Raw genomic sequence first — 23,280 nt, forward strand, 5'->3', positions numbered from 1 at the left:
ACCGCAGATGTTTGTTTGAGAACAGTGTTCTTGTTTCCAGGTGTCAGACTCTCTCGTGTTCCTGAGTTCTCCCTGATGTTCGTCCTCATGAGCTGGAGATTATATACAGTATATACAGTAGAGATATAGAGATATATATTAGTTGGTTAGTTGCAGATCTCACTGATTTTATTCTGCCATTAAAACACTTTTGTACAGTCGAGTTCATGCATGTCTGCAACTATTAAAGCTGTTCAGACTCCAGAGAGAGAGACTCGTAGCAACGACGAGTGAACAAACACAACAAGCCCTTCCCTGGAAATAATGACAGCGTTCAGCCGAACACTCCCGCTTCCCTGCCGGAATCATCAATGATCGCTCAGGCGTTTGGCAAATTGGAAGTTACACCTTAAACCAGTGGATTTTTATACATATATATAATTGAGATACTATTTTAGTTATTTATTAATATTTACATTTTTGTATATTTTTTTATTATTATTTTCTTTATTTCAGTCAATGTTTATTTTATTCAAGTAATACATTTTTTGATTTAGATTTTTTTTGTTTCAGTTTATTATTATAATTCCCAATTAATTTAATTTAAATTAAACCTTAAACCAGTGTTTTTTTTTATATTTTATAATTGAGATACTATTTTTTTTTAATGTAATACATTTTTTTAATCCTTTTTTAAATGTTTCTTTGTTGTTTCAGTAGATTATTATAATCCTTAAGACAGTGTTTTTTTAATTTTTAATTTTTTTTTAATTAAGATACTATTTTAGTTTTTTCAATATTTAGATTTTTTTATATTTACTTTTTTATTTATTTTTTCCATTTTAATGTTTAATTCTTGGTTTTATTTCAGTTAATGTCTACTTTATTTCAAGTAATAAATTTTTTTGAGTTTTTAATTAATTTTTAATAATTTTTTGAGTTTCAGTTGATTATTATAATCCCATAACAGTGTGTTTTGAGCATCTGCAGGGTTTCTGGGAATGATTATTCTGGATGATAATTATGCGGAGCGACAGAAAGGTGCCGTGATAAAAGCATGAAGTTTCTTTATAGAGTTTGAGAAGAAGGGGAATTCCTGTTCCAGTGTTTATCGCCAAACCACGACTTTATCAAGCATAGATCCAACATTCTGTAGACTTTACAGCAGAAACAGAAGTGTGTGTGTATGAACATTCAGTTCATTCAGATCTCCAACTGTGTGTGTGTGTGTGTGTGTGTGTGTGTGTGTGTGTGTGTGTGTGTGTGTGTGTGTGTGTGTGTGTGTGTGTGTGTGTGTGTCTCTGTGTGTGTGTGTCTCTGTGTGTGTGTGTCTCTGTGTGTGTGTGTCTCTGTGTGTGTGTGTGTGTGTGTGTGTGTGTGTGTGTGTGTGTGTGTGTGTGTGTGTGTGTGTGTATACACTAATGTTCAAAAGTTTGGGGTCGATGTTTCTGAGACAGTCTCTTCTGCTCATCAAGACTGTGTTTATTTGATAAAAAATACAGTAAAATTGTGAATTATTATTCCAGTGTAAAACATCTGTTTTCTATGTGAATATATAGTAAAGTGTAATTTATTCCTGTGATCAAAGCTGAATTTATTTGATATATATATATATATAAAGCTCCTGCTGGACTCCTGTGTGAACCTGTCTGCAGATCTGCTCCAGTGAGAGGTGTGTGTATCATAAACACACCCTTATCTTCTCACACACACACACACACACACACACACACACACACACACACACACACACACGGCAGGAGTTTCACTGCATGAACAACATCATCACGTCCTTCATCAGAGACACTGGATCTGACCTTCATCTTCACCATCATCATCATCATCTTCATCATGGGGAAGCCGGTAAGAACGACATAAGGCTCATATTCATATTCATATTCGTGTGTCTCTGTAACTGTAAACACAGGCTGAGATTATCTCCCAGTCGATCCCAGAAGTGACTCCTGCAGAAGTGTGTGTGTGTGTGTGTGTGTGTGTGTGTGTGTGTGTGTGTGTGTGTGTGTGTGTGTGAAGTGCTGAACGCTATTATCCAGAATTTCTGTCCATATTCTCTACTGGAATATTTGATTTGCTGGAATCAATTCACAATCAACAGAAATATGAAGATGTGCTTCTCTGTCCTGCACTTTAATCTGTTAAATGTTTGTATATCTGGAGGAACACACACACACACACACACACACACACACACACACACACACACACACACACACACACACACACACAGATGAGTGTCGTCGAGAGTCTGAGATCTGGATCATCAAAAACATGCAGAAACACTTATGAATAAACTATGAATCTATAGATGACCTTTAAACTCAGTGTAGCTGTTTATTCAACAACTGACTGAAGAGACTTGATACATATCATAGAATTATGAATGCATACTATAAAATTAATATTAATATATAAACTAACATAAGTTTAAAAAGTCAATAATTCATTGAATTCATATATACATTGTATATGCAACAACATACAGTATGCATATGTGAGGGTATAATTACAGTGAACTCTAATAATATATATATATATATATATATACAGTATATTTTTTTTATGTGTAAATGTAACCAAACAAATATATTAATTTTGTTTTTATTTAAATGATTTAACAAATATGATAATATATTAACAAATGTATATGTTAATATGTGTAAATAATGAATTGATAGATATTTTATTAATAATTGGTAAATAATAATTTATTTATATCTAACTATCATTTATTGTATATATATATATAGTTACAGTGAATTCAAAAATAATATATACAAATATATATTTTTATATATTAATTATAAGCTGCGTTTACATATATTTAAATGTAAAATCTATTTAAATGATATAATAAGTATAAAATGATATAACTATTTAAAAAGATAAATGATTGATTATCATGCCAGCAGAGGTAGGGAAGTTTCCAGGCTCAGTTTAGGGTTAGTGTAGTTGTGTTTGTTTTATGACTGTTATACTGGTCAGATTTGTTCACTGGTTCATGTTTCATCCCACACGGATCCTGAGTGACACTTGAAGCAGCCAATCACAGTTCAGCCTGCAGTCACGTGACCTCGCACGTCATCTGTCACATGTCTTCTGAAATAGCTGATCGCACAGTAACAGACTGGTGGGAGTTTCGGCGGGATCTTCCCTTTCTTTGAGCTTTTATAGGACGTCCTGTAATTATACAACAGTCAGTCTGTGCTTGAAGAGTTCACTACACAGAAACACTGCACTTGAGGGCACAACTGTGACAGATGTGGTGAAAATAGTGAGAAATGCTGAAAAGTGCTTTTAAACACTGCGTCATCTATTTAAATAAGCCAGTGTTTGTGTGCATGCATGCTGATGCTTATTACTGTATTGTGTATGAGAGAACACTGAAAGAATGGTGCTGATTAAACTCTCTGGAGCTCTTCTGTCATTTTTGACCGAAATTTTTTTTCTTTTTTTTTCTTTTCTCTTATAAAGATTTTTTCTTTAGTGGAATGGTATGAAACTTGGTAAATGTGTTCTGAATGGTTGCTACTAAGCTACTGTTGGGGTATTTCTGAGTGGTTGCTAAGGTGTTGCTAAGAATATGCAAATATGTTCTGAATGGTTGCTACTAGGCTACTGTTAGGGTATTCTGAGTGGTTGCTAAGGTGTTGCTAAGCAGATGCAAATGTGTTCTGAATGAAGAAGTTGTTTTATTTATATAGCGCCTTTCCATAGCTCAAGGTAGCTTTACATTGTACATTACAATACATTTAAACACCCACACATACATTACAGTCACATAGGATACATATAGTCACATTATCCAAAATGCATGTTATATAGATATGTTTTTAACTGGGTCTTGAAAGTAGCCACTGATGAGGTGTTACGTAGTGTAAGAGGTAGCGAATTCCATAATTGAGGAGCATTAACACTAAATGACCTTCCACCTACAGTGTGCACAATTTGAATGGTTCCTAGTAGGTTACTGTTAGGGTATTCTGAGTGGTTGCTAAGGTGTTGCTACGCAGATACAAATGTGTTCTGAATGGTTGCTGCTAAGCTACTGTTAGGGTGTTCTGAGTGGTTGCTAAGGTGTTGCTACGCAGATGCAAATGTGTTCTGAATGGTTGCTACTAGGCTACTGTAAGGGTATTCTGAGTGGTTGCTAAGGTGTTGCTAAGAATATGCAAATGTGTTCTGAATGGTTGCTGCTAAGCTACTGTTAGGGTGTTCTGAGTGGTTGCTAAGGTGTTGCTACGCAGATGCAAATGTGTTCTGAATGGTTGCTACTAGGCTACTGTAAGGGTATTCTGAGTGGTTGCTAAGGTGTTGCTAAGAATATGCAAATGTGTTCTGAATGGTTGCTACTAAGCTACTGTTAGGGTATTCTGAGTGGTTGCTAAGGTGTTGCTATGCAGATGCAAATGTGTTCTGAATGGTTGCTACTAGGCTACTGTTGGGGTATTCTGAATGGTTGCTAAGGTGTTGCTAAAACATATGCAAATGTATCTGAATGGTTGCTACTAAGCTACTATTAGGGTATTCTGAGTGGTTGCTAAGGTGTTGCTACGCAGATGTAAATGTGTTCTGAATGGTTGCTACAAAGCTACTGTTAGGGTATTCTGAGTGCTTGCTAAGTTATATATTGTGATTATGATGGATGCAAGAAACTTTGTTTGAGATAGTTCGTCTTTAAAAGCAAGTTTCTCTGGTAATCAAGATATTCCGTGCACGTAGTGAGATCCAAAAAAGAGAGAAGAAAAATAGTCCAACAATAATCCTTCAAAATTCACCCAGACAGAAGTTGATCTTAATCCTCATGCGTTAAATCCAACAGAATCCACAAGCGATGCCAACAAAGATCAGTAACAGAAATCCACTTGAACTAGTCTCTTCTTCCATGAATCATACAGTAAGCAGCCCAAAACATGTATCAAGAAGTCCTTTTTATTGAGCAGCAAACTTAAGTTTCTCAATCAGAACATCTTGAATTGAGGAGCGGTCTTCCTCTACTACGTACCTGGCTTTAAACCACACACGAAAGTATACCAGCGCCCCCTTATGGTGTGTAGTGGAAAAAGCATGATTACAGACGTGTCTGTTACAATGTGTTCTGAATGGTTGCTACTAGGCTACTGTTAGGGTGTTCTGAGTGGTTGCTAAGGTGTTGCTACACAGATGTAAATGTATTCTGAATGGTTGCTACTAAGCTACTGTTAGGGTACTCTGAGTGGCTGCTAATGTGTTGCTAAGGATATGCAAATGTATTCTGAATGGTTGCTACTAAGCTACTGTTAGGGTATTCTGAGTGGTTGCTAAGGTGTTGCTAAGAATATGCAAATGTATTCTGAATGGTTGCTACTAAGCTACTGTTAGGGTACTCTGAGTGGTTGCTAAGGTGTTGCTACACAGATGCAAATGTGTTCTGAATGGTTGCTAATAGGCTACTGTTAGGGTATTCTGAGTGGTTGCTAAGGTGTTGCTATGCAGATGCAAATGTATTCTGAATGGTTGCTACTAAGCTACTGTTAGTGTATTCTGAGTGGTTGCTAAGGTGTTGCTATGCAGATGCAAATGTTTTCTGAATGGTTGATACTAAGCTACTGTTAAGTTATTTTGAGTGGGTGCTAAGGTGTTGCTAAGCAGATGCAAATGTATTAATCATTTCAGTAATGAAAATGTTTATTTTTCTGGTTTTAGTTTTATATTTTAGTATTTCTGATGATTTCACCGACATAACTGAGAAAACAAAGCAGAAAATTCTGTTCATATCTAATGTCTCAAAATAAGCGTTTGATGGCAGTAACCTGAGGAACTCTGCACTGGTAAACCCACGTGTGTGTGTGTGTGTGTGAGAGAGAGAGAGAGAGAGAGAGAGAGCGTGTGGGCGTAACATCTGAAGCGGTGACTAGTTACATCTAACCGGCTTTATTTCTACAGCACTTTAAACAATACAGCAGCTTTACAGGGGTAGACAGGGAAATAATAGTGTTAATGTTGCAAAATTCATCATCTAATTCAATTTAATCTGTAAAGCAGCTCCAGAAACTCGTTTTAACATAAAACAAATTAATAAACTTAATGTCATGTGTATTTGTCAGTCATGCAAATGAAACAGGTGAAATATCTCTAAGGGTGTGTTGTAAATACACAATAACAAGTTTTATATATTTATTATCAATAAATCCAATTAGTTTCAATCTCAAACATTTGATCTAATCCCACATTTAACCACGTTTATACTTTTTAGCTGAATGAATGTAATTGAACTGTTGAACAGATTCATGCTGATTCTAAACCATTTGAATAAATACATTTAAAAAATATGATTATTTTTGATTAGGTGCAAATAGTTCGTATTGATTTTATGAATTGTCAAATGATTTTTTTCGAGTACAGAAATCTGACCTGTTTAAAGATAAATCCTTATTAAAGTTACAAATGTTATTCAGAGAAGTGAGTGATTGTTTGTCATTTGTTGTTTGATTGACATTAGAAACCCAGACGGCATCAGGAATATTAGGCTACTGTCACTTTAAGAGCTGCACTGATCTAATATACTGATACACGTTTTATTTCTCAACTGTTCACATTCACTTAAGATATAACTGACTGTGTTCACGAGGACACTTGCCAAGACGGGCCTTTGACATAGATTTGTCTGAATATGTGTGTTTGAGTGCAAGAAGACGTGAAAGAGCTCGATTAGTGTTAGTGAACAGATTCAGTGTTAGTGAACAGATTAGTGAACAGATTCAGTGTTAGTGAACAGTGTTGAACAGATTCAGTGTTAGTGAACAGATTCAGTGTTAGTGAACAGATTAGTGAACAGATTCAGTGTTAGTGAACAGTGTTGAACAGATTCAGTGTTAGTGAACAGTGTTGAACAGATTCAGTGTTAGTGAACAGTGTTGAACAGATTCAGTGTTAGTGAACAGTGTTGAACGGATTCAGTGTTAGTGAAAAGATTCAGTGTTAGTGAACAGATTAGTGAACAGATTCAGTGTTAGTGAACAGATTCAGTGTTAGTGAACAGATTAGTGAACAGATTCAGTGTTAGTGAACAGTGTTGAACAGATTCAGTATTAGTGGACAGTGTTAAACAGATTCAGTGTTAGTGAACAGTGTTGAACAGATTCAGTGTTAGTGAACAGATTAGTGAACAGATTCAGTGTTAGTGAACAGTGTTGAACGGATTCAGTGTTAGTGAAAAGATTCAGTGTTAGTGAACAGATTAGTGAACAGATTCAGTGTTAGTGAACAGATTCAGTGTTAGTGAACAGATTAGTGAACAGATTCAGTGTTAGTGAACAGTGTTGAACAGATTCAGTATTAGTGGACAGTGTTAAACAGATTCAGTGTTAGTGAACAGTGTTGAACAGATTCAGTGTTAGTGAACAGATTAGTGAACAGATTCAGTGTTAGTGAACAGTGTTGAACAGATTCAGTGTTAGTGAACAGTGTTGAACAGATTCAGTGTTAGTGAACAGATTAGTGAACAGATTCAGTGTTAGTGAACAGTGTTAAACAGATTCAGTGTTAGTGAACAGTGTTGAACAGATTCAGTGTTAGTGAACAGATTAGTGAACAGATTCAGTGTTAGTGAACAGATTAGTGAACAGATTCAGTGTTAGTGAACAGTGTTGAACAGATTCAGTGTTAGTGAACAGTGTTGAACAGATTCAGTGTTAGTGAACAGATTAGTGAACAGATTCAGTGTTAGTGAACAGTGTTGAACAGATTCAGTGTTAGTGAACAGTGTTGAACAGATTCAGTGTTAGTGAACAGTGTTGAACAGATTCAGTGTTAGTGAACAGATTAGTGAACAGATTCAGTGTTAGTGAACAGTGTTGAACAGATTCAGTGTTAGTGAACAGTGTTGAACAGATTCAGTTTTAGTGAACAGATTAGTGAACAGATTCAGTGTTAGTGAACAGTGTTGAACAGATTCAGTGTTAGTGAACAGATTCAGTGTTAGTGAACAGATTCAGTGTTAGTGAACAGATTAGTGAACAGATTCAGTGTTAGTGAACAGAATAGTGAACAGATTCAGTGTTAGTGAACAGTGTTGAACAGATTCAGTGTTAGTGAACAGATTCAGTGTTAGTGAACAGATTCAGTGTTAGTGAACAGATTCAGTGTTAGTGAACAGTGTTGAACAGATTCAGTGTTGCGCTTCGGTAACGAGTAATGAATTAAGTTTCACGTCTTCATGCGCTTGAATATTTCAGTTGGCACGTCAGCTGTCCCAAGTATCGTTCATGTTTGTTCACATTCATGTTCTCACAACATTGCTTTGTTAGAATTCATTAAAATGTCACCGGCCCACTTGTGATTGACTGTTTCACATACTCGCCAACACTTTTTATTTTATTTTATGGCCGATAATGATAACATTAAAAATGAACATATATCGTCTGATACCGATATGGTGGCCGATATATCGTGCATCCCTAATATATATATATATATTTACAAACTTTAGTGTGTTTTAGCACTTCTTGTAATCCAAATGCATGGGAAATTTATCTGCAATTCCCAAACATAAATCTTAAATCGAGGCTTTGTTTGATTGCAGAACGTTGTGGATGAGCATTCTGGCTACAAACCGGTTAACCCTCAGTCTTGAAGTCGACTACTCTCCGGGACATCCGTTGAGTTCCCTTTTCACGGCCTGTTCTAATCTAGGGTGAAGTGAATGCAGTCTGGCATGAGTTCAATGCAAATGAGCGCTGGGAACGAGAGTCCGCTCTTTAGACACACACTCATGCTGTCAGGTCCTTCTAACCTTCTGTTAATGCCTTTGTCCTAATTAGCAAGTGTGTGAGAGCGCAAACGCTGTGAGTGGCAGCTTCGCCAAACCACAGGAGTGAGATAAAACACAAAAACATCACATTAATAAAAAGACAAAAGCTCAGAGCCTGAAACTGAAGCTGGAAGTGTTTGGATTGGGATCTCGCGTCTTCATAAGGAAGATTTGCCAGGATAGCGTCACGTTTAGCATCTGCTTCTCAGTGGAAGGTGTTCCAGACACTGACGGCTCAGAAATGCTGGATATGACGAGGATCGGTTGTTGATAATCATCAGTCTTTCATTGAGAAGCATGAAACTGTTTTCCTTCTACGGTGTTCGCCTCAGGCTTTCTGCTCAGGGTTTGTGTTAAATGTCCAAACCGTAAGTATTAAACCTCACGGACTTCTACTGTTATCATGCTGTCTCCATTCAACACTCTCTTTTGCTGATCATTTTAGTCTTATGGATGCAACTACTGTATTTTATATTTTTATTCATGTGACATCTTTGTAATTATTCGTGAAATTTACTACATCAGTTATTTTCAGTGAACGCTAATACACAATACAGTAATAAGCATAAAAACACATGCACACAAAACATGGCTTATTGAAATAGATGATACTGTGTTTAATAGCACTTTTAATGCATTTCTCACTAGTTTTTTCAGCACATCTGAACTTCACTGTCGCCTTTTTATTGACGTTTGACTCACAATAGAGTTTGGCTCTAATGCATGTTGCTCTAATAAACATATTCTGACACACAATACTCTAATAAGCATAACATTGCAATGCACAAGAAAGAAATTTAATATATATATTTTTTTATTCCCCGATGATTTGCATTATTTAAATGTTCACCATTCAAATTTGCATACTGGATTCTGATTGGCTGTTCTTGATTGCATCTGTTTAACTGTGTACTGCACTGTAAAGACAATCAACGGCTCAAGAAAACACTGAATTGATCTAAAACTTGATGGTATTTTGTGCAAACTCTGATATTTCCTTCAGGAAATAAACATTTAGTGATGCAACTCCACTGCAACATTGCATCTGCAGGAAAAAATGTGAAATGTGGCTTGAGATAAACACCGAGAGTAACTCACTCCCATCTGAACTTTCCCTTCAATTCACAAACGACAGATTTTCATGATCTCATCCTGGATGGATGTCGACGCTCAGCTGGGCCTTTAACACACACTTTAACCCGGTTTAGTTGTGTTCACTGCTCCATCACTCAGTGAGACTTTGGGTTGGTTTGCTCGGGTTTGGCTGAAGGTCTTCCGACAGAATTAGTGTGAGGCTTGGAAAAAGCGCATGATCCGGGCACAGATCCACAGATCCTGCGTTTGTGCTCAAACGTGGAACAATCATTATCACAATCCGTATCAGATGGCGGGGGTATCCGTAACACTCGTGCTGAAGCGGCCGATGTTCTCTAAGCTGAAAGCAGTGAGGATGAAGAGTTTCTGTTGAACTCGTCTGACTTCAGGCGCACAAATTCCAGCATTCTTCAGTTTTACCGCAGACTCGGGAAAGAGCAGATCTCACAGACGTCCACCAAAGTATTTCCACACATGCACACAAGCCTCTGCCTGGAAACACCAACGCTTCTACACAGAGCAGAACAAACGTTTGTTTAGTGAGGCGGCTTGAGTTTCAGAAAGCAGACTCTCAGATTGCAGAGCGTTAATCTATAGAAGACAGGCTTTCTTCAGAAACTTCTTCATTTCACAACTAACTACGCTAAACACACATTTGATTATTTCCATCACATCTCAGATTTAGTTTGATAACATCCTGTGGTAGAACTGACTTTTTTACATTTATTTAATTAGTTAATTTCACTTTAGTGCATGCATATTTAATTATTTATTTATTTTTGCATCATTTGGCAAATTGATTGGAAATAATGCACAATAAAAGTGAATTTGTCTTTGTTTTTACAACATGCATCTCATATTTCATCTCACATTGTCAAAAGCTAACAATGTTTCCATCCTAACTAATGCACAATAGTGGAACATTGCATAGAACATTTGTGAATAACGCAGCGTTTCGTCACGTGTTCAAGAGAACAAAATCATCACTTTCTGGAAGATTGGTGCAAAATATGAGTAATAAAAGTGTTAGTTTCTGAAATGTGGCTGTTTCTCCTCCATCATAAACGAGTGTGTCGAGCGTCAGACGAAACACAGTAAACGCTGTCATGTTCTCTAGCGTTCGGATGCTGGTGTTCGGGAACACACTCGTGTGTGTGAGACGCTTCTGGAGGGAATTAAACCAAATCATTCTGATCACACACTTTCAGAAACACCAAACCAACATTAGAGACGCTGCGACGCCATTGGTCCACTGGTTACTCCAGTTATCCAATCACAGCTGACGCTGAGTTTATCGTCACATGAGGTTTGAGGGATTTCTGATTGGATGAAACGATCATCTGCCTCAATTGAGCACATCGGGATTTTAGAATCTATATGCGAGTTTGTTTAATGCAATATCCCAAAATGCACATAAAAATAGATGGACTTAATTAGTTAATTTTCAGTTTAGTGCATGTATATATATATTTTTTTATTTTATTTTTTTTATCACTTGTCAAATTGATTGGAAAAAATGCACATTAAAAGTGAATTTGTCTTAGTTTTTACATCATGCATTTCATATTTCATCTCAAGCTCTTCACCGCTGCTTTCTTCGTAAACTAGTGCACTAAACTTGTTATAAGAGGAAAAGTGTTGGGCTTTGGCAGAAAGTACGTCACTGAGGGATAATGAGACGGTAAATATCACACAATAATTGTTGAAAACTTTATATTTATTTCAGTTTAGATTGTCGTAGTTTCAAGATGTTCTATTTCATATTTCTATTGTGGATTTTCTTGTATTAATGTTGACAGTCTGAATCAAATCAAATCTAAAACGTGTCTAGGAAATATAAATGATGAAAGGATGATGAGAAGTTTCGAAGGCAAATTTGATGTGACCTTCATATAACTGAAACTGAACTCTGAGTTGAAGATGAAGTTGAAGAAACACACAGTTGTTGAATGTGTCTCTCTCTCGTGCTGTAATGCTGGAGAAGAGGAGAGGAGAGTAGAAATGCATTGATGAATAGGAATGTAATTCTGTTGTGAAAGCATCAGCTCTTCTTCCAGAGACTTTCGGCTGTCACACACACACACACACACACACACACACACACACACACACACACACACACACACACACACACACACACACACACACACACACACACACACACACACACACACACACACACACACACACACACACACACACACACACACACACACACACACACACACACACACACACACACGCACACACACACACACACACGCACGCACGCACTGTCGTCACACACACACACACACACACACACACACACACACAGACACACACACACACACACACACACACACACACACACACACACACACACACACACGCACTGTCGTCACACACACACACACACACACACACACACACACACACACACACACACACACACACACGCACGCGCACACACGCGCACACACGCACTGTCGTCACACACACACACACACACACACACACACACACACACACACACACACACACACACACGCACTGTCGTCACACACACACACACACACACACACACACACACACACACACACGCACGCACGCACGCACACACACACACACACACACACACACACACACACACACACACGCACTGTCGTCACACACACACATACTTGTTTTTGTGGTATAGAAGGACACTGATGCCCAAACAAGTTTGGTGGTGGTATATGGGGACACCCCTTTCCCAATGCCCTACAGTGATGATACAAATATCAAAAATTTTGTTTTAATCTGCAGATCACAAATCTGACTTCAAATGTTCTATACACACAACAGAACAGAAAATATGACCATATGATATTTTGGTGGTACACAAGGACATTCCCGCCCATCCTAAAATGTTCCCGCCTATGACATAATTGTGATTTTTGGGGCCCAACTTGATTATGAGGACACTCTTTTTACAATACACTAAATATGTCATTTCAGTGGATTACAGGGACCAATGTGTTTTACTGGTACATGACCACACACACACACAAACCTGACAACACAGTGTATTACCAAGACTAAGGTGATTTAAGAGGACTGGATCTTAAACACAATACACAACTGCATAATCCAACATTATAAGGACGAGTGTGTTTAATGGTACATGCCCACACACACACACAAACCTGACAACACGGTGTATTACCAAGACTAAGGTGATTAAAGAGTACCGGATCTCCAATACAATACACAAAACAACTTGCAACATTACAGGGACAGAAGTGTTTTAGAGGTGCTTTAATTATGAATTCAATAATATCATCATAAACATTGAGTTTTTTTCAGTTTTACCATGTAATACAATCATGTCATGCCATTTTAAGGGGAAAGTGACATCCACAAACTTAAAAACATGGTCAATAAAACTTGCACAACTGTGTGATCTTTCAGAAAGCATACAGTATCATTACTGTTTTGACATATTAAAATGACAAACAGATGAACCATTCAAAACTTCGAAAAGATTGACAAAACAGCCCTTGGAAACAGGCACAATTTAAAGATATCATTAAACAGGCTTTGAAATGTATAAAATGAACTCACTCAACATGCAATATATGCTGCAACATGTAGAGAAACCGACTTACAAGGGACGGTTTACCTAAAAAGACAATTCTGTTATTTCCAGAAAATGTAAACAGAATTGTCAAGTTTCAAAGCAGAATTACAGAGATAACAGGAAAAGTATTCAACAAAGTTAGTTTGGGCTGTACATCAGCTCTAGAAGAGTATAGTGTCATTAGAATACAACCATCATTGTAAGTACAAAAGCTCTCATGTGTTTAGGGCTGGGTATCGTTCAAAAAATTTCGATACCAATACCGATACCTTGATTTCGATACCGGTTCCTAAACGATACTTTTTTCGATACCAATTTTATGAAATCCATTTTAACAAGATTACATAACACTTTACCTCAGAAAAACTTGGTGTTATTTTTTCAGTTTGACTCATGCTCCTTAGCCAGTGCACAAAGGAACAAAAAAAGCACAAAGGAACAAAATATTCCTTATACATATACATAAGGAACAAAATATTTTTTTTTTTATATAGAGCTCATGCTCACCAAAGCTGAATTTGTCTGATCAAAGATACAATAAAACTTGTAATATTGTGGAATAGTATTACAATTTAAAATCTTATTTGAATATATTTCAAAATGTAATTTATTCCTGTGTTGTCAAAGCTGAATTTTCAAAATCATTACTTCAGTGTCACATGATCCTCCAGAAATATGAAAACAGTTTTTGGAAACTACGATACATTTTTTCATGATTCTTTGATGAATAAAACATTCAAAAGAACAGCATTTATTTAAAAAAAGGAAATCTTTTGTAACATTACACATGTTTTAAGGTCATTATTGATCACTTTAATGCATCCTTAGTGAAAAAAAAATTCTGACCAACCAACACATTATTGAACGGCAGTGTACACTCAGTAGGTCATTATTGCAATATAAACACAGTCAGAGTGATCAACAAGGTATATCTTCATTTACCAGTCGAAGACGGAGCAACTTTCTGCTCTTATGTTTACTCGTGCACTGTCAAGGGCTTCATCATATCTGTCGCGGTACCGTCTTTGCAGCAATTATTTTACCACAAATACTGCATCGCGCGCTGTTGGCATCGAGCCTGGAGAAATGTATCCACACTTTTGATCGACATCTTTAGGGTATTGTGAGTGTGTGTGCTCGCGTCTCATTGAGTATGTGCGCGAGTTTGTGTGTGTGTGTGCTCGCGTCTCATATGAGAATGTGTGCGTGGACAGTTTGTGTGCGCGCGCGTCTCATATGAGTATGTGCGCGGAGAGTTCCCCGCGTCTCGTGTGTGTAGAGTTCACGTGTATGTGCGCGAGCGACTTTAGGCGTGTTGTTGTGCATTTCATATGTATTTGTTTGAGCACTGACGTTGACGAGTTAACCCCTTAGGTATCGAAATATGGTACCGAAAAACAAGTCATTTTTCGATACTCGATAGTATCGAGGCAATTCGGTCGGTACCTAAAAAGTATCGAACTCGGTACCCAGCCCTACATGTGTTTAGAGAATACTAAAGCATGTATTCTTCTGTACAGAGAATGAGAGAGAGGCAGAAATTGAAAACCCACGGAAAGGATCCTCAGCGGTCTTACACTGCTGGCATTCAGTCAGTGTGGCCAGTTTTCCTTTGGTTATACACTCACCGAAAGGATTATTAGGAACACCTGTTCAATTTCTCATTAATGCAATTATCTAATCAACCAATCACATGGCAGTTGCTTCAATGCATTTAGGGGTGTGGTCCTGGTCAAGACAATCTCCTGAACTCCAAACTGAATGTCAGAATGGGAAAGAAAGGTGATTTAAGCAATTTTGAGCGTGGCATGGTTGTTGGTGCCAGACGGGCCGGTCTGAGTATTTCACAATTTGCTCAGTTACTGGGATTTTCACGCACAACCATTTCTAGGGTTTACAAAGAATGGTGTGAAAAGGGAAAAACATCCAGTATGCGGCAGTCCTGTGGGCGAAAATGCCTTGTTGATGCTAGAGGTCAGAGGAGAATGGGCCGACTGATTCAAGCTGATAGAAGAGCAACTTTGACTGAAATAACCACTCGTTACAACCGAGGTATGCAGCAAAGCATTTGTGAAGCCACAACACGCACAACCTTGAGGCGGATGGGCTACAACAGCAGAAGACCCCACCGGGTACCACTCATCTCCACTACAAATAGGAAAAGAGGCTACAATTTGCACAAGCTCACCAAAATTGGACAGTTGAAGGCTGGAAAAATGTTGCCTGGTCTGATGAGTCTCGATTTCTGTTGAGACATTCAGATGGTAGAGTCAGAATTTGGCGTAAACAGAATGAGAACATGGATTCATCATGCCTTGTTACCACTGTGCAGGCTGGTGGTGGTGGTGTAATGGTGTGGGGGATGTTTTCTTGGCACACTTTAGGCCCCTTAGTGCCAATTGGGCATCGTTTAAATGCCACGGCCTACCTGAGCATTGTTTCTGACCATGTCCATCCCTTTATGACCACCATGTACCCATCCTCTGATGGCTACTTCCAGCAGGATAATGCACCATGTCACAAAGCTCGAATCATTTCAAATTGGTTTCTTGAACATGACAATGAGTTCACTGTACTAAAATGGCCCCCACAGTCACCAGATCTCAACCCAATAGAGCATCTTTGGGATGTGGTGGAACGGGAGCTTCGTGCCCTGGATGTGCATCCCACAAATCTCCATCAACTGCAAGATGCTATCCTATCAATATGGGACAACATTTCTAAAGAACGCTTTCAGCACCTTGTTGAATCAATGCCACGTAGAATTAAGGCAGTTCTGAAGGCGAAAGGGGGTCAAACACAGTATTACTATGGTGTTCCTAATAATCCTTTAGGTGAGTGTATGTGCCTTAAAATGTTCAATTGCAGCTGTAACTTCAGCATTTGACCAGCACACTTTTTGTCCTTTCCACAAGGTTTTCTATTCCTACCTCACATTCATTCTCTGTACAGAAGAATACATGCTTTAGTAAACTCTAACTATATGAGAGCTCATGTACTTACAATGGTGGTCATATTCTGATTTAAACCTCAGGTACCTTGAGGAACTTCAGTGGTTTCTCGATGGGCATCTTCTGAACACCTGTAGGAAATCAGTTATAGACAGATCAGAAACTCAGATGTAACTCAAACCTGCATCTAGAACTTAAAACTGGTTATACATCTGATATCTAAAAATTACATTTCAAATGACACTCATTATTCTGGAGATGGAATGTTGTGTTAAACATCTCCTTTTTAAAGTTTTTGACCAACATGAACATGATAAACTTATTGGTTTGGTACTGATTCCATTAATTTTGTTCTAGAAAAATTGTTATTTATAATAATATCTGATTATTGATAACTGATTTTTACAATTAATGGCAAAAGGAATGTTTAGAAATGTAATCTAATATTATCTACTGACACACTATAGCAGGGTTCACCAATCTCGGTCCTGGAGGGCCGCTGTCCTGCAGAGTTTAGCTCCAACCAGCTCCAACACACCTGGTTGAAAGTTTCTAGTATGCCTAGTGAGACCTTGATTATCTGGTTCAGGTGTGTTTAATTGGGGTTGGAGCTAAACACTGCAGGACAGCGGCCCTCCAGGACTGAGATTGGTGAACCCTGCACTATAGTATGATATATATATACATACACTATGAACAAAATTCTAAACGCTTTTGTTTTTGCCCCCATTTTTCATGAGCTGAACTAAAAGTTAAGACTTTTTCTATGTACACAAAAGGCCTATTTCTCTCAAATATTGTTCACAAATTTGTCTAAATCTGTGTTAGTGAGCACTTCTCCTTTGCCGAGATAATCCATCCACCTCACAGGTGTGGCATATCAAGATACTGATTAGACAGCATGATTATTGCACAGGTGTGCCTTAGGCTGGCCACAATAAAAGGCCACTCTAAAATGTGCAGTTTTGTGTGGTGTCGGGGGGTTGGGGTTTGGGGTTTGGGGGTTGGGGGTTGGGGGGTGTCGGGGGTCTGGAAACAAGTCATTATCTGGTGTGACCATCATTTGCCTCACGCAGTACAACACATCTCCTTCGCATAGAGTTGATCAGGTTGTTGATTGTGGCCTGTGGAATGTTGGTCCACTCCTCTTCAATGGCTGTGTGAAGTTGCTGGATATTGGCAGGACCTGGAACACGTTGTCGTATACGCCGATTCAGAGCATCCCAAACATGCTCAATGGGTGACATGTCCGGTGAGTAATGGTGGCCATGCAAGAACTTTGCAGAATGGGGCCGTGCATTATCATGCTGCAACATGAGGTGATGGTCGTGGATGAATGGCACAACAATGGGCCTTAGGATCTCATCAAGGTATCTCTGTGCATTCAAAGTGCCATCAATAAAATGCACCTGCGTTCGTTGTCCATAACATACGCCTGCACATACCATAACCCCACCATGGGCCACTCGATCCACAATGTTGACATCAGCAAACCTGTCTGCCATCTGCCCTGTACAGTGAAAACCGGGATTCATCCGTGAAGAGAACACCTCTCCAAAGTGCCAGACGCCATCGAATGTGAGCATTTGCCCACGCAGGTCGTTTACAACGACCAACTGCAGGTCGAGACCCCGATGAGGACGATGAGCATGCAGATGAGCTTCCCTGAGACGGTTTTTGACAGTTTGTGCAGAAATTCTTTGGTTATGCAAACCGATTGTTGCAGCAGCTGTCCGGGTGGCTGGCCTCAGACGGTGTTGGAGGTGAAGATGCTGGATGTGGAAGTCCTGGGCTGGTGTGGTTACACGTGGTCTGCAGTTGTGAGGCCGGTTGGATGTACTGCCAAATTCTCTGAAAAGCCTTTGGAGACGGCTTATGGTAGAGAAATGAACATTCAATTCACGGGCAACAGCAGGTGGACATTCCTGCTGTCAGCATGCCAATTGCACGCTCCCTCAAAACTTGCGACATCTGTGGCATTGTGCTGTGTGATAAAACTGCACATTTTAGAGTGGCCTTTTATTGTGGCCAGCCTAAGGCACACCTGTGCAATAATCATGCTGTCTAATCAGTATCTTGATATGCCACACCTGTGAGGTGGATGGATTAACTCGGCAAAGGAGAAGTGCTCACTAACACAGCTTTAGACAGATTTTTGAACAATATTTGAGAGAAATAGGCATTTTGGGTACATAGAAGAAGTCTTAGAACTTTGAGTTAGATCTATAATTTTGTTCAGTGTATATAACTGGCTTAAAACCATTTTTCTTTGGTGAAAATACTAACGTAAAATTGTACCACAATATATATTGGTTTAAAATAATAATAAACATGTTCATAAACACAAACTTGTTATGCTGGGTACACACCAAAAGATAATCAAGCTGATTTTGGGCCGATTTCCCCCTTCTGACAATCCTAGCTGTGTCCCGATTATCTTGATGGTTATAGATTATCTTATCAGATTTTCCCTTGGTGTGAGGTGTGTTAAGAGTGTCCGAACCTGATCGGAAGAACGTCGGAGCCGCCCTGATCTCGAATCGCAAATATTCAACATGTTGAATATTTACGATCAGAAATCCTGAAATGTGGGGGGAAGCCCAAGGACAAACGCGCGCATGCTCTGGAGATTATCACGTGAAAGGAAACAATATCCAATCAGAAAGCGAGATGAAGGAAGAAGGAAGCATAACAAACGCAGTCATGGCGGCACAAAGTGAAATTGATGTGGACAGCAGAGATGGAGGATCAGCTTGTTGATTTGTGGAACAAATGTTTACACAACGTGTTGTGTAAAACTTTTCCAAACACTATCATTGCAATTTCTTCCTGCATATCGTCCGCCATGCTTATTCTGAGGTCTCTAGAGTGTTAACAGTCGAGACTCTGATTGCATGGTCTTTAGGGTTGGGTATCTAGAACCGGTTCCAAAATGCCAAAAACAGGGGATTCGATAAGACGTGCGCACTTCAATTCCGCTTATCGATTCCTTACTTTGGTGATGCTCACATGCGCGAGGTGAATGGCAGTGAGCATTTGTTTACAGTTGTATTGATCTGCCAGGACCTGCCTGCCGCACATGCGCTGTACATTATATTTACGATGGCGGAGCGCAGCAGACGTTCAAAAGTTTGGTTAAGCTTTTCAAAAAAAGATGAAAATACAGCGAATTGTATCACATGCAAGAAAGACATTTCATGCAAGGGAGGAAGCACCTCCAATATGATGAAACATTTGCTGCAACACAGGGTCAATTTGAAGGAATGCAGCGCATTTGATTCGGTGCGATCTCTCAACAGCAGTACCACAGGTTTCCACACACCAGATAAAGCTACTAGCAGCAGCAATAGCAGTCTCTCACACTCAGGTACAAAACTAGAGCCGCATAATTCTGGATAAAATGAGAACCAGTTTTGTTTAAAATAGAGATCATGAATAAATACATCAGACAATTAATACGAGTCGAGTCTATAATTCCTTAAAGTGTTATATATATACAGTATATTGTAAATTAAGATGCATTGTCACAGTTTTACTGGTAATAGCCTAAATGTAACAAGAATAAAAGGTAGAAAAAAGTATTTGCTCTCTTTTTTCTCTCCAATAAATATTGGAATCGAAACCAAGAATCGTTAAGAACCGGATTCGATAAGCAGAATCGGAATCGTTAATTTAAACGATACCCAACCCTCACGGTCTTTTCACATCATGGCACACCACACACTATAGGAGCAAAACGGTTAAATCTAGGATTTTTTGTCCTCATGTTTGTGGTCTATCACATTTTGAAAATCTTATAAGATGTAAAAAATCTTTTGGTGTGTAACCCAGCATTAGTTGACACATACCAACATTACTGGAGACGCCTGCAGCTCCAGCAGGAACATCACCTTCAGAACCGCTTTCATCAGGATCACTGGCATCAGAGTCCGTCATACTGATCTCATCTTAAAGAAAAAGAGACATTTAAAACAAGAACATCTTCAGTTTAACCTGTATTCAGAAGTCATTTATGAAACATGACAAATGGCACCGTTTAATAATAATAATCATATTAATAACAACTATAATACTTCACTAAGATCACTATTATTAGAATTATCGCCTAGACAGTGATATACTAATACTGTCAATGAAAAATTTATATTTTATAATGAGTATATTATTTTACAATAAGAGGTTATAATACTTTCTTAATTTCTTCACTTAAGCTGTTATACTGGCAGAAACCTGCAGTTTAAGTGAAAACAGGTTTATAAACGCATCTTATTGCAAAATTGGATTACCACAAAAAATGTGGATATAATGCGAATGTGAAAATAGAGAGTAACTGGTGCTGGTTGCGTTCCCAAATGCATGTTAAACTTATGGCACATGCAGAGATGGAGTTCACTGCATTCATTCCCTGTGGAACGAGGCATGGAAAAAGCCAGATCATGAGCTGATCGAGCGAGCAAAGTGTGCTCTTCAGTTTGGAACACGCAGCACAACAGACTACAGACTTACTTTCTTATCGTCTTTTGCGATTTGATAAGGGCATTAAGCCATGTTGTGCTTTTGATTTTAATATGTTTGAGAGATGCTTTGCCAAAGCAATTGCGCAAAAAACAAAGACAATTTATGTTATTATGAGGCGTAAAAATATTTTCGGTTCTTTTGGTTCAAACTGTGGAGGGACAGATTAGACTGTGGTGGGTCACTAGAGTAAATTAATGGTAACACTATGAATTTTACTCCTCCCAAAAATGCCAAATAATAAACAGGTGAGAGCGTATTTTAGGCTATATGACACGATATAGTGAGATATGACAGCGCTTCTGCAACACGCATCACTGCAGATGAGTAGCTGAGGATCTCTTCAGCATGCTGATGCACAAAATACAAACTAAAAATAAATTAAAGTAAGTCGCAGATGCTCAACACACAGTCATCTTCATTAAAAGTAGTGAGAATAAATGATTTTACCAGTGCTGATGCTACTCTCTCTCCTATTGATCTTAAAATTAGCTGATACAAAAAATGCTGCTCATAGCGGTAGCTTTCGATGACGTGAACACCGTTAAATCTGATATAGCGCGGGAAATGAAGATCGGATTTATGTCTGTTTTGTGCAGACACATTTATGTGGCCAAGTGTAAATGGAATTGTTTTGACAATGAAATGACCAGGTGTAAAACAGCCCCAAAGATGATGTGAAAAAGTTCTTACTAGACTAGCATTTCATAAAATGATGCAATGCTCTTTTTATTACCATCTCAACACAGTCTTGATCCTCCAATGATGATTGTTCCTTCTCAGGGCTCACCTGAAAGCAAGGCAAAGAAAGAAAAAATAAACATCTATTAGATACAAAGGATTCAGAGATTCTCCAAATGAAGCAGCACAGATACTTGACTCCATTAACACTGACTGATCACTGTCATAAAACATAAAATTAAAACAATTTCACATTATCAATGATATACTTGAGCAAAAGAAGGCTGATGACGCCAAACTAATTCAGGTATGATGGGACATTTCAAACAGTGACTTAAGATTTAAAACACTGTGACATAAGTTGTAATCAAGTATAAAGTTAAAACCCTATAAATATATGGTCATAACCAATCAGGGATGCATGAAAATAATGCTCATTATTAATGTTATCATTGTCAATCCGATAAGAAAATTAGGCCGCTATATTAACACTAATAAATAATGGATTACTTCCTTCAGCTTCAGATGTGCGCTGTTCACCATGATGGTTTTGAAATGTTTGAATCACAAATCTGTGAAATCAGCGCATTGTTACAGGGAGAGTTCGCTTGTGGAATTGTAAGTTGTAATATTTTTTATTTTTGTTATATATCTGATTTATCTCATATAGGATGCATTTGGCTGAGTTAATGAATGCTGCAGTAAACACTTCACTGTAGGCCTACCGGTGGTCAGCAAAACATTAATTATGATTGGGACTGTCATATATACATAACACTATAATGAGCAAACTATTGCATTAAAAACGTCGTGAATTCTTTGGGTTTAGTTGCTGTGTTTCAGCGTGTTGTCCTGGGAGGAGCGCATCCACAACAGGAGTTTCACTATGTAATAGTTGATTACTATTAATAATAGCTCAAGTTAATCTGTGCATGATTTTGTGCAAGTATAAGTTGTAATATTGTGTTTCTTTTGTATAAATATCTAATTTATCATATATAGGTTGTGTTCCGTTGAGCTAAAACCATCTAACAAAGCCTCAGTTTAGGGGTGTTCCTTCAGCTCTTTAGGCCATTTCATTTTAAGTTTAATGTTGTCTAATAACTTGTTTGCATTTTAATTTCATTTGATTTATTATTATTATTATTATTATTAAGGCAATAGATGTTTTGGTAAAACTTCACAATACATATGTTATTGCATTAACTAACATGAACTAACAGAGAAAAACTTTTGTTAATGTGAGTTAATAAAATATGTGAGTTCATGTTAGTTCACAGTGCATTAAATTAACAGATTCAACACTGGATCCTAAAATGTCTTGGAAAATGTTGAGATTAACGTTAAGTAAGATAAACATTAAGTAAATCCTGTAGAAGTATTGTTCATTCATTGTTAGTTCATGTTAACTAATACTAACAAGATGAAACCTTTTTATAAAGTATTGCCATTTTTTTATAAAGAAAGTTGGAAATATGAATGTAAAATTCATTTTAAAAGTTAAGGAATCTTACATTAGGCCACTGTACTGTATATGTTTGATTTATGTTGAAGTGTTTGGGACATTGGCTTTAAATGATGTGCGTTTCGTTTTTGTAATCAGGCTTTCAAAGTATATCAAATTTTGGATTTAGATTCATCGGCTAATA

General features: G+C 38.0%; 1 protein-coding gene and 1 long non-coding RNA gene across 2 annotated transcripts in view; one reads left to right on the forward strand and one right to left on the reverse strand.

The window, feature by feature from the left end:
• The first annotated feature begins 1,694 nt into the window (after window positions 1-1,694).
• mid1 (midline 1) overlaps window positions 1,695-23,280 on the forward strand; it is a 77,072-nt gene continuing 55,486 nt past the window's right edge. The window contains exon 1 of the mRNA XM_082175998.1: window positions 1,695-1,842. The gene's annotated coding sequence lies outside the window, so the exon portion shown is untranslated. The remainder of the gene's footprint in view (window positions 1,843-23,280) is intronic.
• LOC309503283 lies at window positions 12,513-22,316 on the reverse strand. The gene is made up of 4 exons (XR_014207596.1): window positions 21,687-22,316; window positions 20,284-20,382; window positions 16,488-16,566; window positions 12,513-15,729 (listed from the first exon to the last, which is right to left on the reverse strand). It is a non-coding gene; the product is annotated as an uncharacterized lncRNA (long non-coding RNA).

This window comes from Leuciscus leuciscus, assembly GCF_965113295.1.
Source record: "Leuciscus leuciscus genome assembly, chromosome: 7".
Taxonomy (NCBI): Eukaryota; Metazoa; Chordata; class Actinopteri; order Cypriniformes; family Leuciscidae; genus Leuciscus; species Leuciscus leuciscus.